Genomic DNA, 18865 nt, shown 5'->3' with positions numbered 1-18865 from the left:
AATTTATTGCGTCCTGGACAAATCACACCAGCGCCAAGTGAGGGCAAGGAGTGATGGCCAGCGTATTCAGCGATCTCTCCGACCTGATCCCCAGACCCTGATGAGTGGTGGTGATCTCCAGGTGATGGCATGATAGAGGTGTCATGTGGGTATGTATTATAGATGTATGCATGACAGATGTATGTATGCATGTATGATAGATGTGTGTGTATGTATAATAGATGTATGCATGCATGTATATATGTATCATAGATGTTTGTATGATATGTTTGTATGTATAATAGATGCATGTAAGTATGTATGATAGATGTGTATATGCATGATAGATGTATTCATGCATGTATGGTAGATGTGTGCATGCATGATAGATGTATGTATGCATGTAAGATGTATGCAAGTTTGTATGATAGATGTATGCAAGTATGAATGTAGGATAGATGTATGTATGATGTGTGTACGCAATGATATATGTTTGTATGATAGGTGTGCGTATGTATTTGTGTATGACTGTCTGTCATACATACACCAGCCATAAACACATCTATCATGCATCATCTGGAGGAGGAGGACAGAGGAATCTGGAGGAGGAAAGAGGAGCCGGGGGAAAGACTAAGGGGGTTTGGATGAAGCAGACAGAGGAGTCTGGAGGTGGCGGACAGAGGGGTCCGGAGGAGGTGGGGGCAGAGGAATCTGCAGGAGGAGAACAAAGAGGTCTGGAGGAGGAGAACAGAGGGGTCTAGAGGAGGAGGCAGACAAAGGGGTCTGGGCAAGGGGGGCAGGGACAGAATGGTCTGGAGATGTAGGACAGTGCAGGGGTGGGATTCAACCGAAATAAATAAAAAAACAGTGTGTGGCAGTATTATTATTATTATTATGGGCACAGTGTGTGGCAGAGGGCACAGTTTCTGGCAGGGTTATATTCAGGAGTAAAGAGTATGGCATGGTTAAAGGGGTAGTCCAGTGGTGAAAAACGTATCCCTTATCCTAAGGATAGGGGATAAGTTTAAGATCGTGGGGGTCTAACTGCTGGGGGCCCCCCGCGATCTCTTTGTATGGGTGCCAGGCTCGCTTGCCAGATAGTGGGTGTCGACCACCACACGAAGCGGCGGCCGACAAGCTCCCTCAATACATCACTATGGCAGAGTCGGAGATTGCCGAAGGCAGAGCTCGGGCTCTGCCATAGAGTTGTATTGAGGGAGCGTGTCAGCCACCACGTTGTGCGGTGGTCAACAAGCCCCCTTCCTGCGGGCTGTCGGTGCCCCGTACAAGAGATCGTGGGGGGTCCGACCGCTGGAAGCCCCCCCCGCAATCTCCTGTACGGGACCCTGACAGCCCGCAGGAAGGGGGCGTGTTGACCACGGCACGAAGTGGTGGCCGACACGCCCCCTCAATACATCGCTATGGCAGAGCCAGAGATTGCAGAAGGCAGAGCTCCGGCTCTGCCATAGAGTTGTATTGAGGGAGTGTGTCAGCCGCCACTTTGTGCGGTGGTCAACATATAAACATATATATTTTTGTAGGGCTCGGGTTGGGGTTATTTTATAAATTGTTTATTTTTAACTTTCTTTAGACAGGATCCGTGCAGAATACATTGCCATCTATGAGGACGGCAATATACCCGTACAACCTCCTGCAGTATATATTCCGGCTGGATATTCCTCAGTGTGAACCTAGCCTTTTATTTTCTATAAAAAAGATTTTTAACAGTGATGTTCAGATCGCTCTTATAATACACTGCACTGCTATTAAAGTGCAGTGTATTACGCCCTAAAGTAAACTTGTAAACTCTTCGGTCTGTCGATTCTATTCTATTAAATATTGGAAAAGGGGATTCCTACAAATGAAAAACAGAGTTTGGGGATCATAAATGATCCTAATCTCTGTACCTGAGATATGGTTGTGTTATAAAAGAAGCTGTCTATAGACGATATACTTATAAACAACACATATATCTTCATGTATAAAGTAGAGGCTATCACATCTCTGCAGGTCTAGATGTTACATCTAGCCTGATTGTTATCAGTAATTAATATAAATATTAATTACCTGTCTCGTGGTTCCTTTCTTGCAGCTGACGGGGGTATGTGTCACGTTCAACCTCTCACCGGGCATCAGTCACCTATAAAAAGACACAGGTATGATAACATGTTCCTGATACATGCTACAGACGCTTATATATATAACACTCTAGGGACAGAACTACTTATCTCAGGAATTATGAAACTGCATCCGAAAAGGAACAAAACATTTCAATAATTTTTGTAAATGTTTTATGCCTCTAAACATTATACTGAAGGTGTTTAATATCTTTTGGTTTTGTTTTCTATAAATATATATATATTTTGCGGGTGTAGGGGTTGATGGTTTTATAAATTGTTCGTTTTTTATTTTTAACTTTGTTTAGATGTAATCTGTGCAGAATACATTGCCATCTATGAGGATGGCAATGATCCAGTGGAATTTTCATCCATAATTATTCTGGATTAATATTCCTGAGTGTGAACATAGCCCTTAATTTTTTTTAAAGAGAACAATTAAGAGTGATCTTCTGATCGCTCATATATTACACTGCACTGGAATTAAAGTGCAGTGTATTATGCTTTTCAGCATTATGTTTACAGGCTATGAATTGTCATGGCTTTAGTCAGTTTTTATTTTTTTGTTTTGATGAGACAGGATGGGGACATGATGAGACAGGGGGAAATGATAGTGGGGGGAGGAACTAAATGCTTAATGAGACAGGGGGAAATGATGAGGGAGGGGGAAATGATGGGGGGATGATGAGACAGGTTGGGGGGAGGATGAGACAGGGGGAAATGATGGGGGATGATGAGACAGGTTGGGGGGATGATGAGACAGAGGGAAATGATGAGGGGGGGAATGATGGGGGACATGATGAAACAGGGTGGGGGATGATGAGACAGGGGAAAATGATAGTGCGGGGAGGAACTAAATGCTTAATGAGACAGGGAGAAATGATGAGGGAGGGGGAAATGATGGGGGATGATGAGACAGGTTGGGGGGATAATGAGACAGGGGGAAATGATGAGAGGGGGAATGATGGGGGGCATGATCAGACAGGGTTGGGGGATGATGACAGGGGAATGATGGGGGAACATGATGAGACAGGGTGGGGGCATGATGAGACAGGGGGAAATGATGAGGGGGGGGAATGATGGGGGACATGATGAGACAGGGTGGGTGATGATGAGACAGGGGGAAATGATAGTGGGGGGAGGCACTAAATGCTTAATGTCTGTATGGCTAATGGTGGTGTATGACAGGGGGAAATGATGAGACATGGGGGGGATGATGAGACATGGGGGGTGGCGATGAGAGGGGTAAATGTGGCACAGGGACTGATAAAAGGGAAGGAATGATGTGGCACTGGAGGGGACGGGACCAAACTGATGTGTGGAAGAAAACGAAGTTTGGGTGGATGATGTGGCATTTAGTCCAGGTCATTTATTTTACATTTTATTTTTTTACTTAAATTTCTGTGTTAAAATGGGGGTGCGTGTTGTACGCCAGTGCATGTTAAACGCCGATTAATATGGTATTTATATATATATATATATATATATATATATATAGAAACAGACCTCAAGGTATAGAATTGATTGAAGACTAGAGATATCATTGGTTGTACATAAAATAAATAATTTTATTGTATGCTAATTATTAAAAAGATATATTACACTAAAGTCTGAACAGGGCCCTTGTCGCAGACTTATAACATACAGGGAGTGAACTATAAAAATAAGTATGATATACCGTATATACTCGAGTATAAGCCGAGTTTTTCAGCACGATTTTTCGTGCTGAAAACACCCCCCTCGGCTTATACTCGAGTGAACTCCCCCACCCGCAGTGGTCTTCAACCTGCGGACTTCCAGAGGTTTCAAAACTACAACTCCCAGCAAGCCAGGGCAGCCATCGGCTGTCCGGGCTTGCTGGGAGTTGTAGTTTTGAAACCTCCGGAGGTCCGCAGGTTGAAGACCACTGCGGCCTTCAACATCATCCAGCCCCCTCTCACCCCCTTTAGTTCTGAGTACTCACCTCCGCTCGGCGCTGGTCCGGTCCTGCAGGGCTGTCCGGTAAGGAGGTGGTCCGGTGAGGAGGTGGTCCGGGCTGCTATCTTCACCGGGGAGGCCTCTTCTAAGCGCTTCGGGCCCGGCCTTAGAATAGTCACGTTGCCTTGACAACGACGCAGATGCGTCGTTGTCTAGGCAACGGCTCTATTCCGGGCCGGAAGCGCGGAGAAGAGGCGCCCCCGGTGAAGATAGCAGCCCGGACCACCTCCTCACCGGACCACCTCCTTACCGGACAGCCCTGCAGGACCGGACCAGCGCCGAGCGGAGGTGAGTACTCAGAACTAAAGGGGGTGAGAGGGGGCTGGATGATGTTGAAGGCCGCAGTGGTCTTCAACCTGCGGACCTCCGGAGGTTTCAAAACTACAACTCCCAGCAAGCCCGGACAGCCGATGGCTGCCCGGGCTTGCTGGGAGTTGTAGTTTTGAAACCTCTGGAGGTCCGCAGGTTGAAGACCACTGAGGGCGAATGATGAGAAGAGGATGATGAAGGGGGGGGGTGTGGGGATGATGAAGGGGGGTGGGGATGATGAAGGGGGGTGGGGATGATGAAGGGGGGATGTGTGGGATAAGGGGATGTGTGGGATGATGACAAGGGGATGATGAAGGGGGGATGTGTGGGATGATGACAAGGGGATGATGAAGGGGGGATGTGTGGGATGATAAGGGGATGTGTGGGATGATGACAAGGGGATGATGAAGGGGGGATGTGTGGGATGATAAGGGGATGTGTGGGATGATAACAAGGGGATGATGAAGGGGGGATGTGTGGGATGATGACAAGGGGATGATGAGGATGTTAATGACGGGTCTGGATGATGACAGGGGGGGATGAGGTATTTCCCACCCTAGGCTTATACTCGAGTCAATAACTTTTCCTGGGATTTTGGGTTGAAATTAGGGGTCTCGGCTTATACTCGGGTCGGCTTATACTCGAGTATATACGGTATAAAAATATAAAATAAAAATAAAAATGGATATATAATCACCAAATGAATTGGTATCCTGACACCAAAGTCCGTCTGTGTCCTTATGGTAAAAACCCGTCTGCGTGAATGTCAGACAATGCTTCTGTGTAGGTTGGCACGGGATGTACCCGGCCACAATGATGAATATTACCTGCAGTCACAAGTCCTCTGGATGGGCCCTCAGGACGGTAAGGGACATTTCTCCGCTCGTGGCTTAGTTGCACTGAGATGCCGGCTGACTGGCACGGATCTGCGTCCGGCCCAATATTGGGAGCTGAGATCAGGCGGCAGAGAGGGTGTAAGTGCTTGCGGAGAGCCAATGCGATACTTTGTATCAGGGTCCTCGTGCTGGAGATAGTATTATAAGCTCGCTCTTCCTCACACAGTGGTACCCAAATATGGGGGTTCCAGCGCAAAAATACTCTATGATTACTGTATGGACATATATTGACTAATTTATGGTGTCAGGATACCATTTTCTATGGTGATTATATATTCATCTTTTCATTTTACATTTGTATATTTTATATTATTTATTTTATGTTCAACCAACAGGGGTGTTGCTGGGGGGGGGGGTAGGGGGGGGGGGGGTAACAGGCTATAGCCCCAAGTCTCAGGTCGGAGTTTTTCTTTTTTTTTCTTAAATTTTTTCTAAAAATATTAACGCCGCTGCTTTAAGACAACAGTGGCTTACACCAGACCCAAAGTCCCACGAGATCGGGCAGCTGCCGAGGCTGTTGGGAGCAGAAGTTCCCTGAGCAGGCACGCATGCCTGCTCCTAGCCTGCAACTGTCGGTGTAATAAAATTTATTGCGTCCTGGACAAATCACACCAGCGCCAAGTGAGGGCAAGGAGTGATGGCCAGCGTATTCAGCGCTCTCTCCGACCTGATCCCCAGACCCTGATGAGTGGTGGTGATCTCCAGGTGATGGCATGATAGAGGTGTCATGTGGGTATGTATTATAGATGTGTGCATGACAGATGTATGTATGCATGTATGATAGATGTGTGTGTATGTATAATAGATGTATGCATGCATGTATATATGTATCATAGATGTTTGTATGATATATGTTTGTATGTATAATAGATGCATGTAAGTATGTATGATAGATGTGTATATGCATGATAGATGTATTCATGCATGTATGGTAGATGTGTGCATGCATGATAGATGTATGTATGCATGTAAGATGTATGCAAGTTTGTATGATAGATGTATGCAAGTATGAATGTAGGATAGATGTATGTATGATGTGTGTACGCAATGATATATGTATGTATGATAGGTGTGCGTATGTATTTGTGTATGACTGTCTGTCATACATACACCAGCCATAAACACATCTATCATGCATCATCTGGAGGAGGAGGACAGAGGAATCTGGAGGAGGAAAGAGGAGCCGGGGGAAAGACTAAGGGGTTTGGATGAAGCAGACAGAGGAGTCTGGAGGTGGCGGACAGAGGGGTCCGGAGGAGGTGGGGGCAGAGGAATCTGCAGGAGGAGAACAAAGAGGTCTGGAGGAGGAGAACAGAGGGGTCTAGAGGAGGAGGCAGACAAAGGGGTCTGGGCAAGGGGGGCAGGGACAGAACGGTCTAGAGATGTAGGACAGTGCAGGGGTGGGATTCAACCGAAATAAATAAAAAAACCGTGTGTGGCAGTATTATTATGGGTACAGTGTGTGGCAGAGGGCACAGTTTCTGGCAGGGTTATATTCAGGAGTAAAGAGTATGGCATGGTTAAAGGGGTAGTCCAGTGGTGAAAAACGTATCCCTTATCCTAAGGATAGGGGATAAGTTTAAGATCGCGGGGGTCTGACTGCTGGGGCCCCCCCGCGATCTCTTTGTATGGGTGCCAGGCTCGCTTGCCAGATAGTGGGTGTCGACCACCGCACGAAGCGGCGGCCGACACGCCCCCTCAATACATCACTATGGCAGAGTCGGAGATTGCCGAAGGCAATTGCCGAAGGAGCGTGTCAGCCGCCACGTTGTGCATTGGTCAACACGCCCCCTTCCTGCGGGCTGTCGGTGCCCCGTACAAGAGATCGTGGGGGGTCCGACCGCTGGAAGCCCCCCTGCAATCTCCTGTACGGGACCCTGACAGCCCACAGGAAGGGGGCGTGTTGACCACGGCACGAAGTGGTGGCCGACACGCCCCCTCAATACATCGCTATGGCAGAGCCGGAGATTGCCGAAGGCAGAGCTCCGGCTCTGCCATAGAGTTGTATTGAGGGAGTGTGTCAGCCGCCACTTTGTGCGGTGGTCAACATATAAACATATATTTTTGTAGGGCTCGGGTTGGGGTTATTTTATAAATAGTTTATTTTTAACTTTCTTTAGACAGGATCCGTGCAGAATACATTGCCATCTATGAGGACGGCAATATACCCCTGGAACCTCCTGCAGTATATATTCCGGCTGGATATTCCTCAGTGTGAACCTAGCCTTTTATTTTCTATAAAGAAGATTTTTAACAGTGATGTTCAGATCGCTCTTATATTACACTGCACTGCTATTAAAGTGCAGTGTATTACGCCCTAAAGTAAACTTGTAAACTCTTCGGTCAGTCGATTCTATTCTATTAAATATTGGAAAAGGGGATTCCTACAAATGAAAAACAGAGTTTGGGGATCATAAATGATCCTAATCTCTGTACCTGAGATATGGTTGTGTTATAAAAGAAGCTGTCTATAGACGATATACTTATAAACAACACATATATCTTCATGTATAAGGTAGAGACTATCACATCTCTGCAGGTCTAGATGTTACATCTAGCCTGATTGTTATCAGTAATTAATATAAATATTAATTACCTGTCTCGTGGTTCCTTTCTTGCAGCTGACGGGGGTATGTGTCACGTTCAACCACTCACCGGGCATCAGTCACCTATAAAAAGACACAGGTATGATAACATGTTCCTGATACATGCTACAGACGCTTATATATATAACACTCTAGGGACAGAACTACTTATCTCAGGAATTATGAAACTGCATCCGAAAAGGAACAAAACATTTCAATAATTTTTGTAAATGTTTTATGCCTCTAAACATTATACTGAAGGTGTTTAATATCTTTTGGTTTTGTTTTCTATAAATATATATATTTTGCGGGTGTAGGGGTTGATGGTTTTATAAATTGTTCGTTTTTTATTTTTAACTTTGTTTAGATGTAATCTGTGCAGAATACATTGCCATCTATGAGGATGGCAATGATCCAGTGGAATTTTCATCCATAATTATTCTGGATTAATATTCCTGAGTGTGAACATAGCCCTTAAATTTTTTTAAAGAGAACAATTAAGAGTGATCTTCTGATCGCTCATATATTACACTGCACTGGAATTAAAGTGCAGTGTATTATGCTTTTCAGCATTATGTTTACAGGCTATGAATTGTCATGGCTTTAGTCAGTTTTAATTTTTTTGTTTTGATGAGACAGGATGGGGACATGATGAGACAGGGGGAAATGATAGTGGGGGGAGGAACTAAATGCTTAATGAGACAGGGGGAAATGATGAGGGAGGGGGAAATGATGGGGGGATGATGAGACAGGTTGGGGGGAGGATGAGACAGGGGGAAATGATGGGGGATGATGAGACAGGTTGGGGGGATGATGAGACAGGGGGAAATGATGAGGGGGGGAATGATGGGGGACATGATGAAACAGGGTGGGGGATGATGAGACAGGGGAAAATGATAGTGCGGGGAGGAACTAAATGCTTAATGAGACAGGGAGAAATGATGAGGGAGGGGGAAATGATGGGGGATGATGAGACAGGTTGGGGGGATGATGAGACGGGGAAATGATGAGAGGGGGAATGATGGGGGGCATGATCAGACAGGGTGGGGGGATGATGACAGGGGAATGATGGGGGGGACATGATGAGACAGGGTGGGGGCATGATGAGACAGGGGGAAATGATGAGGGGGGGGAATGATGGGGGACATGATGAGACAGGGTGGGTGATGATGAGACAGGGGGAAATGATAGTGGGGGGAGGCACTAAATGCTTAATGTCTGTATGGTTAATGGTGGTCTATGACAGGGGGAAATGATGAGACATGGGGGGTGGCGATGAGAGGGGTAAATGTGGCACAGGGACTGATAAAAGGGAAGGAATGATGTGGCACTGGAGGGGACGGGACCAAACTGATGTGTGGAAGAAAACGAAGTTTGGGTGGATGATGTGGCATTTAGTCCAGGTCATTTATTTTACATTTTATTTTTTTACTTAAATTTCTGTGTTAAAATGGGGGTGCGTGTTGTACGCCAGTGCATGTTATACGCCGATTAATATGGTATTTATATATATATATATATATATATATATATATAGAAACAGACCTCAAGGTATAGAATTGATTGAAGACTAGAGATATCATTGGTTGTACATAAAATAAATAATTTTATTGTATGCTAATTATTAAAAAGATATATTACACTAAAGTCTGAACAGGGCCCTTGTCGCAGACTTATAACATACAGGGAGTGAACTATAAAAATAAGTATGATATATAAAAATATAAAATAAAAATAAAAAATGGATATATAATCACCAAATGAATTGGTATCCTGACACCAAAGTCCGTCTGTGTCCTTATGGTAAAAACCCGTCTGCGTGAATGTCAGACAATGCTTCTGTGTAGGTTGGCACGGGATGTACCCGGCCACAATGATGAATATTACCTGCAGTCACAAGTCCTCTGGATGGGCCCTTAGGACGGTAAGGGACATTTCTCCGCTCGTGGCTTAGTTGCACTGAGATGCCGGCTGACTGGCACGGATCTGCGTCCGGCCCAATATTGGGAGCTGAGATCAGGCGGCAGAGAGGGTGTAAGTGCTTGCGGAGAGCCAATGCGATACTTTGTATCAGGGTCCTCGTGCTGGAGATAGTATTATAAGCTCGCTCTTCCTCACACAGTGGTACCCAAATATGGGGGTTCCAGCGCAAAAATACTCTATGATTACTGTATGGACATATATTGACTAATTTATGGTGTCAGGATACCATTTTCTATGGTGATTATATATTCATTTTTTCATTTTACATTTGTATATTTTATATTATTTATTTTATGTTCAACCAACAGGGGTGTTGCTGGGGGGGGTTAACAGGCTATAGCCCCAGGTCTCAGGTCGGAGTTTTTCTTTTTTTTTCTTAAATTTTTTCTAAAAATATTAACGCCGCTGCTTTAAGACAGCAGTGGCTTACACCAGACCCAAAGTCCCACGAGATCGGGCAGCTGCCGAGGCTGTTGGGAGCAGAAGTTCCCTGAGCAGGCACGCATGCCTGCTCCTAGCCTGCAACTGTCGGTGTAATAAAATTTATTGCGTCCTGGACAAATCACACCAGCGCCAAGTGAGGGCAAGGAGTGATGGCCAGCGTATTCAGCGATCTCTCCGACCTGATCCCCAGACCCTGATGAGTGGTGGTGATCTCCAGGTGATGGCATGATAGAGGTGTCATGTGGGTATGTATTATAGATGTATGCATGACAGATGTATGTATGCATGTATGATAGATGTGTGTGTATGTATAATAGATGTATGCATGCATGTATATATGTATCATAGATGTTTGTATGATATGTTTGTATGTATAATAGATGCATGTAAGTATGTATGATAGATGTGTATATGCATGATAGATGTATTCATGCATGTATGGTAGATGTGTGCATGCATGATAGATGTATGTATGCATGTAAGATGTATGCAAGTTTGTATGATAGATGTATGCAAGTATGAATGTAGGATAGATGTATGTATGATGTGTGTACGCAATGATATATGTTTGTATGATAGGTGTGCGTATGTATTTGTGTATGACTGTCTGTCATACATACACCAGCCATAAACACATCTATCATGCATCATCTGGAGGAGGAGGACAGAGGAATCTGGAGGAGGAAAGAGGAGCCGGGGGAAAGACTAAGGGGTTTGGATGAAGCAGACAGAGGAGTCTGGAGGTGGCGGACAGAGGGGTCCGGAGGAGGTGGGGGCAGAGGAATCTGCAGGAGGAGAACAAAGAGGTCTGGAGGAGGAGAACAGAGGGGTCTAGAGGAGGAGGCAGACAAAGGGGTCTGGGCAAGGGGGGCAGGGACAGAATGGTCTGGAGATGTAGGACAGTGCAGGGGTGGGATTCAACCGAAATAAATAAAAAAACAGTGTGTGGCAGTATTATTATTATTATTATGGGCACAGTGTGTGGCAGAGGGCACAGTTTCTGGCAGGGTTATATTCAGGAGTAAAGAGTATGGCATGGTTAAAGGGGTAGTCCAGTGGTGAAAAACGTATCCCTTATCCTAAGGATAGGGGATAAGTTTAAGATCGTGGGGGTCTAACTGCTGGGGGCCCCCCGCGATCTCTTTGTATGGGTGCCAGGCTCGCTTGCCAGATAGTGGGTGTCGACCACCGCACGAAGCGGCGGCCGACAAGCTCCCTCAATACATCACTATGGCAGAGTCGGAGATTGCCGAAGGCAGAGCTCGGGCTCTGCCATAGAGTTGTATTGAGGGAGCGTGTCAGCCACCACGTTGTGCGGTGGTCAACAAGCCCCCTTCCTGCGGGCTGTCGGTGCCCCGTACAAGAGATCGTGGGGGGTCCGACCGCTGGAAGCCCCCCCGCAATCTCCTGTACGGGACCCTGACAGCCCGCAGGAAGGGGGCGTGTTGACCACGGCACGAAGTGGTGGCCGACACGCCCCCTCAATACATCGCTATGGCAGAGCCAGAGATTGCAGAAGGCAGAGCTCCGGCTCTGCCATAGAGTTGTATTGAGGGAGTGTGTCAGCCGCCACTTTGTGCGGTGGTCAACATATAAACATATATATTTTTGTAGGGCTCGGGTTGGGGTTATTTTATAAATTGTTTATTTTTAACTTTCTTTAGACAGGATCCGTGCAGAATACATTGCCATCTATGAGGACGGCAATATACCCGTACAACCTCCTGCAGTATATATTCCGGCTGGATATTCCTCAGTGTGAACCTAGCCTTTTATTTTCTATAAAAAAGATTTTTAACAGTGATGTTCAGATCGCTCTTATAATACACTGCACTGCTATTAAAGTGCAGTGTATTACGCCCTAAAGTAAACTTGTAAACTCTTCGGTCTGTCGATTCTATTCTATTAAATATTGGAAAAGGGGATTCCTACAAATGAAAAACAGAGTTTGGGGATCATAAATGATCCTAATCTCTGTACCTGAGATATGGTTGTGTTATAAAAGAAGCTGTCTATAGACGATATACTTATAAACAACACATATATCTTCATGTATAAAGTAGAGGCTATCACATCTCTGCAGGTCTAGATGTTACATCTAGCCTGATTGTTATCAGTAATTAATATAAATATTAATTACCTGTCTCGTGGTTCCTTTCTTGCAGCTGACGGGGGTATGTGTCACGTTCAACCTCTCACCGGGCATCAGTCACCTATAAAAAGACACAGGTATGATAACATGTTCCTGATACATGCTACAGACGCTTATATATATAACACTCTAGGGACAGAACTACTTATCTCAGGAATTATGAAACTGCATCCGAAAAGGAACAAAACATTTCAATAATTTTTGTAAATGTTTTATGCCTCTAAACATTATACTGAAGGTGTTTAATATCTTTTGGTTTTGTTTTCTATAAATATATATATATTTTGCGGGTGTAGGGGTTGATGGTTTTATAAATTGTTCGTTTTTTATTTTTAACTTTGTTTAGATGTAATCTGTGCAGAATACATTGCCATCTATGAGGATGGCAATGATCCAGTGGAATTTTCATCCATAATTATTCTGGATTAATATTCCTGAGTGTGAACATAGCCCTTAATTTTTTTTAAAGAGAACAATTAAGAGTGATCTTCTGATCGCTCATATATTACACTGCACTGGAATTAAAGTGCAGTGTATTATGCTTTTCAGCATTATGTTTACAGGCTATGAATTGTCATGGCTTTAGTCAGTTTTTATTTTTTTGTTTTGATGAGACAGGATGGGGACATGATGAGACAGGGGGAAATGATAGTGGGGGGAGGAACTAAATGCTTAATGAGACAGGGGGAAATGATGAGGGAGGGGGAAATGATGGGGGGATGATGAGACAGGTTGGGGGGAGGATGAGACAGGGGGAAATGATGGGGGATGATGAGACAGGTTGGGGGGATGATGAGACAGAGGGAAATGATGAGGGGGGGAATGATGGGGGACATGATGAAACAGGGTGGGGGATGATGAGACAGGGGAAAATGATAGTGCGGGGAGGAACTAAATGCTTAATGAGACAGGGAGAAATGATGAGGGAGGGGGAAATGATGGGGGATGATGAGACAGGTTGGGGGGATAATGAGACAGGGGGAAATGATGAGAGGGGGAATGATGGGGGGCATGATCAGACAGGGTGGGGGGATGATGACAGGGGAATGATGGGGGAACATGATGAGACAGGGTGGGGGCATGATGAGACAGGGGGAAATGATGAGGGGGGGGAATGATGGGGGACATGATGAGACAGGGTGGGTGATGATGAGACAGGGGGAAATGATAGTGGGGGGAGGCACTAAATGCTTAATGTCTGTATGGCTAATGGTGGTGTATGACAGGGGGAAATGATGAGACATGGGGGGGATGATGAGACATGGGGGGTGGCGATGAGAGGGGTAAATGTGGCACAGGGACTGATAAAAGGGAAGGAATGATGTGGCACTGGAGGGGACGGGACCAAACTGATGTGTGGAAGAAAACGAAGTTTGGGTGGATGATGTGGCATTTAGTCCAGGTCATTTATTTTACATTTTATTTTTTTACTTAAATTTCTGTGTTAAAATGGGGGTGCGTGTTGTACGCCAGTGCATGTTAAACGCCGATTAATATGGTATTTATATATATATATATATATATATATATATATAGAAACAGACCTCAAGGTATAGAATTGATTGAAGACTAGAGATATCATTGGTTGTACATAAAATAAATAATTTTATTGTATGCTAATTATTAAAAAGATATATTACACTAAAGTCTGAACAGGGCCCTTGTCGCAGACTTATAACATACAGGGAGTGAACTATAAAAATAAGTATGATATACCGTATATACTCGAGTATAAGCCGAGTTTTTCAGCACGATTTTTCGTGCTGAAAACACCCCCCTCGGCTTATACTCGAGTGAACTCCCCCACCCGCAGTGGTCTTCAACCTGCGGACTTCCAGAGGTTTCAAAACTACAACTCCCAGCAAGCCAGGGCAGCCATCGGCTGTCCGGGCTTGCTGGGAGTTGTAGTTTTGAAACCTCCGGAGGTCCGCAGGTTGAAGACCACTGCGGCCTTCAACATCATCCAGCCCCCTCTCACCCCCTTTAGTTCTGAGTACTCACCTCCGCTCGGCGCTGGTCCGGTCCTGCAGGGCTGTCCGGTAAGGAGGTGGTCCGGTGAGGAGGTGGTCCGGGCTGCTATCTTCACCGGGGAGGCCTCTTCTAAGCGCTTCGGGCCCGGCCTTAGAATAGTCACGTTGCCTTGACAACGACGCAGATGCGTCGTTGTCTAGGCAACGGCTCTATTCCGGGCCGGAAGCGCGGAGAAGAGGCGCCCCCGGTGAAGATAGCAGCCCGGACCACCTCCTCACCGGACCACCTCCTTACCGGACAGCCCTGCAGGACCGGACCAGCGCCGAGCGGAGGTGAGTACTCAGAACTAAAGGGGGTGAGAGGGGGCTGGATGATGTTGAAGGCCGCAGTGGTCTTCAACCTGCGGACCTCCGGAGGTTTCAAAACTACAACTCCCAGCAAGCCCGGACAGCCGATGGCTGCCCGGGCTTGCTGGGAGTTGTAGTTTTGAAACCTCTGGAGGTCCGCAGGTTGAAGACCACTGAGGGCGAATGATGAGAAGAGGATGATGAAGGGGGGGGGTGTGGGGATGATGAAGGGGGGTGGGGATGATGAAGGGGGGTGGGGATGATGAAGGGGGGATGTGTGGGATAAGGGGATGTGTGGGATGATGACAAGGGGATGATGAAGGGGGGATGTGTGGGATGATGACAAGGGGATGATGAAGGGGGGATGTGTGGGATGATAAGGGGATGTGTGGGATGATGACAAGGGGATGATGAAGGGGGGATGTGTGGGATGATAAGGGGATGTGTGGGATGATAACAAGGGGATGATGAAGGGGGGATGTGTGGGATGATGACAAGGGGATGATGAGGATGTTAATGACGGGTCTGGATGATGACAGGGGGGGATGAGGTATTTCCCACCCTAGGCTTATACTCGAGTCAATAACTTTTCCTGGGATTTTGGGTTGAAATTAGGGGTCTCGGCTTATACTCGGGTCGGCTTATACTCGAGTATATACGGTATAAAAATATAAAATAAAAATAAAAAATGGATATATAATCACCAAATGAATTGGTATCCTGACACCAAAGTCCGTCTGTGTCCTTATGGTAAAAACCTGTCTGCGTGAATGTCAGACAATGCTTCTGTGTAGGTTGGCACGGGATGTACCCGGCCACAATGATGAATATTACCTGCAGTCACAAGTCCTCTGGATGGGCCCTCAGGACGGTAAGGGACATTTCTCCGCTCGTGGCTTAGTTGCACTGAGATGCCGGCTGACTGGCACGGATCTGCGTCCGGCCCAATATTGGGAGCTGAGATCAGGCGGCAGAGAGGGTGTAAGTGCTTGCGGAGAGCCAATGCGATACTTTGTATCAGGGTCCTCGTGCTGGAGATAGTATTATAAGCTCGCTCTTCCTCACACAGTGGTACCCAAATATGGGGGTTCCAGCGCAAAAATACTCTATGATTACTGTATGGACATATATTGACTAATTTATGGTGTCAGGATACCATTTTCTATGGTGATTATATATTCATCTTTTCATTTTACATTTGTATATTTTATATTATTTATTTTATGTTCAACCAACAGGGGTGTTGCTGGGGGGGGGGGTAGGGGGGGGGGGGGTAACAGGCTAGAGCCCCAAGTCTCAGGTCGGAGTTTTTCTTTTTTTTTCTTAAATTTTTTCTAAAAATATTAACGCCGCTGCTTTAAGACAACAGTGGCTTACACCAGACCCAAAGTCCCACGAGATCGGGCAGCTGCCGAGGCTGTTGGGAGCAGAAGTTCCCTGAGCAGGCACGCATGCCTGCTCCTAGCCTGCAACTGTCGGTGTAATAAAATTTATTGCGTCCTGGACAAATCACACCAGCGCCAAGTGAGGGCAAGGAGTGATGGCCAGCGTATTCAGCGCTCTCTCCGACCTGATCCCCAGACCCTGATGAGTGGTGGTGATCTCCAGGTGATGGCATGATAGAGGTGTCATGTGGGTATGTATTATAGATGTATGCATGACAGATGTATGTATGCATGTATGATAGATGTGTGTGTATGTATAATAGATGTATGCATGCATGTATATATGTATGATAGATGTTTGTATGATATATGTTTGTATGTATAATAGATGCATGTAAGTATGTATGATAGATGTGTATATGCATGATAGATGTATTCATGCATGTATGGTAGATGTGTGCATGCATGATAGATGTATGTATGCATGTAAGATGTATGCAAGTTTGTATGATAGATGTATGCAAGTATGAATGTAGGATAGATGTATGTATGATGTGTGTACGCAATGATATATGTATGTATGATAGGTGTGCGTATGTATTTGTGTATGACTGTCTGTCATACATACACCAGCCATAAACACATCTATCATGCATCATCTGGAGGAGGAGGACAGAGGAATCTGGAGGAGGAAAGAGGAGCCGGGGGAAAGACTAAGGGGTTTGGATGAAGCAGACAGAGGAGTCTGGAGGTGGCGGACAGAGGGGTCCGGAGGAGGTGGGGGCAGAGGAATCTGCAGGAGGAGAACAAAGAGGTCTGGAGGAGGAGAACAGAGGGGTCTAGAGGAGGAGGCAGACAAAGGGGTCTGGGCAAGGGGGGCAGGGACAGAACGGTCTGGAGATGTAGGACAGTGCAGGGGTGGGATTCAACCGAAATAAATAAAAAAACCGTGTGTGGCAGTATTATTATGGGTACAGTGTGTGGCAGAGGGCACAGTTTCTGGCAGGGTTATATTCAGGAGTAAAGAGTATGGCATGGTTAAAGGGGTAGTCCAGTGGTGAAAAACGTATCCCTTATCCTAAGGATAGGGGATAAGTTTAAGATCGCGGGGGTCTGACTGCTGGGGCCCCCCCGCGATAGCTTTGTATGGGTGCCAGGCTCGCTTGCCAGATAGTGGGTGTCGACCACCGCACGAAGCGGCGGCCGACACGCCCCCTCAATACATCACTATGGCAGAGTCGGAGATTGCCGAAGGCAATTGCCGAAGGAGCGTGTCAGCCGCCACGTTGTGCATTGGTCAACACGCCCCCTTCCTGCGGGCTGTCGGTGCCCCGTACAAGAGATCGTGGGGGGTCCGACCGCTGGAAGCCCCCCTGCAATCTCCTGTACGGGACCCTGACAGCCCACAGGAAGGGGGCGTGTTGACCACAGCACGAAGTGGTGGCCGACACGCCCCCTCAATACATCGCTATGGCAGAGCCAGAGATTGCCGAAGGCAGAGCTCCGGCTCTGCCATAGAGTTGTATTGAGGGAGTGTGTCAGCCGCCACTTTGTGCGGTGGTCAACATATAAACATATATTTTTGTAGGGCTCGGGTTGGGGTTATTTTATAAATAGTTTATTTTTAACTTTCTTTAGACAGGATCCGTGCAGAATACATTGCCATCTATGAGGACGGCAATATACCCCTGGAACCTCCTGCAGTATATATTCCGGCTGGATATTCCTCAGTGTGAACCTAGCCTTTTATTTTCTATAAAGAAGATTTTTAACAGTGATGTTCAGATCGCTCTTATATTACACTGCACTGCTATTAAAGTGCAGTGTATTACGCCCTAAAGTAAACTTGTAAACTCTTCGGTCAGTCGATTCTATTCTATTAAATATTGGAAAAGGGGATTCCTACAAATGAAAAACAGAGTTTGGGGATCATAAATGATCCTAATCTCTGTACCTGAGATATGGTTGTGTTATAAAAGAAGCTGTCTATAGACGATATACTTATAAACAACACATATATCTTCATGTATAAGGTAGAGACTATCACATCTCTGCAGGTCTAGATGTTACATCTAGCCTGATTGTTATCAGTAATTAATATAAATATTAATTACCTGTCTCGTGGTTCCTTTCTTGCAGCTGACGGGGGTATGTGTCACGTTCAACCACTCACCGGGCATCAGTCACCTATAAAAAGACACAGGTATGATAACATGTTCCTGATACATGCTACAGACGCTTATATATATAACACTCTAGGGACAGAACTACTTATCTCAGGAATTATGAAACTGCATCCGTAAAGGAACAAAACATTTCAATAATTTTTGTAAATGTTTTATGCCTCTAAACATTATACTGAAGGTGTTTAATATCTTTTGGTTTTGTTTTCTATAAATATATATATTTTGCGGGTGTAGGGGTTGATGGTTTTATAAATTGTTCGTTTTTTATTTTTAACTTTGTTTAGATGTAATCTGTGCAGAATACATTGCCATCTATGAGGATGGCAATGATCCAGTGGAATTTTCATCCATAATTATTCTGGATTAATATTCCTGAGTGTGAACATAGCCCTTAAATTTTTTTAAAGAGAACAATTAAGAGTGATCTTCTGATCGCTCATATATTACACTGCACTGGAATTAAAGTGCAGTGTATTATGCTTTTCAGCACTATGTTTACAGGCTATGAATTGTCATGGCTTTAGTCAGTTTTTT

General features: G+C 45.5%; 1 long non-coding RNA gene across 1 annotated transcript in view; it reads right to left on the bottom strand.

Annotated features, from left to right (window-relative positions):
• Positions 1-2037: 2037 nt before the first annotated feature.
• Positions 2038-18865, bottom strand: part of LOC130341006 (uncharacterized) — a 189858-nt gene continuing 173030 nt past the window's right edge. Inside the window, exons 12-13 of the long non-coding RNA XR_008881022.1 lie at positions 12431-12503; positions 2038-2119 (exon numbers count right to left, since the gene is read on the bottom strand). This is a non-coding gene — a long non-coding RNA (uncharacterized LOC130341006). The remainder of the gene's footprint in view (positions 2120-12430; positions 12504-18865) is intronic.

Source organism: Hyla sarda, unplaced genomic scaffold (genome assembly GCF_029499605.1).
Source record: "Hyla sarda isolate aHylSar1 unplaced genomic scaffold, aHylSar1.hap1 scaffold_609, whole genome shotgun sequence".
Taxonomy (NCBI): domain Eukaryota; kingdom Metazoa; phylum Chordata; class Amphibia; order Anura; family Hylidae; genus Hyla; species Hyla sarda.
This window is presented reverse-complemented; position numbering and strand designations above follow the sequence as displayed.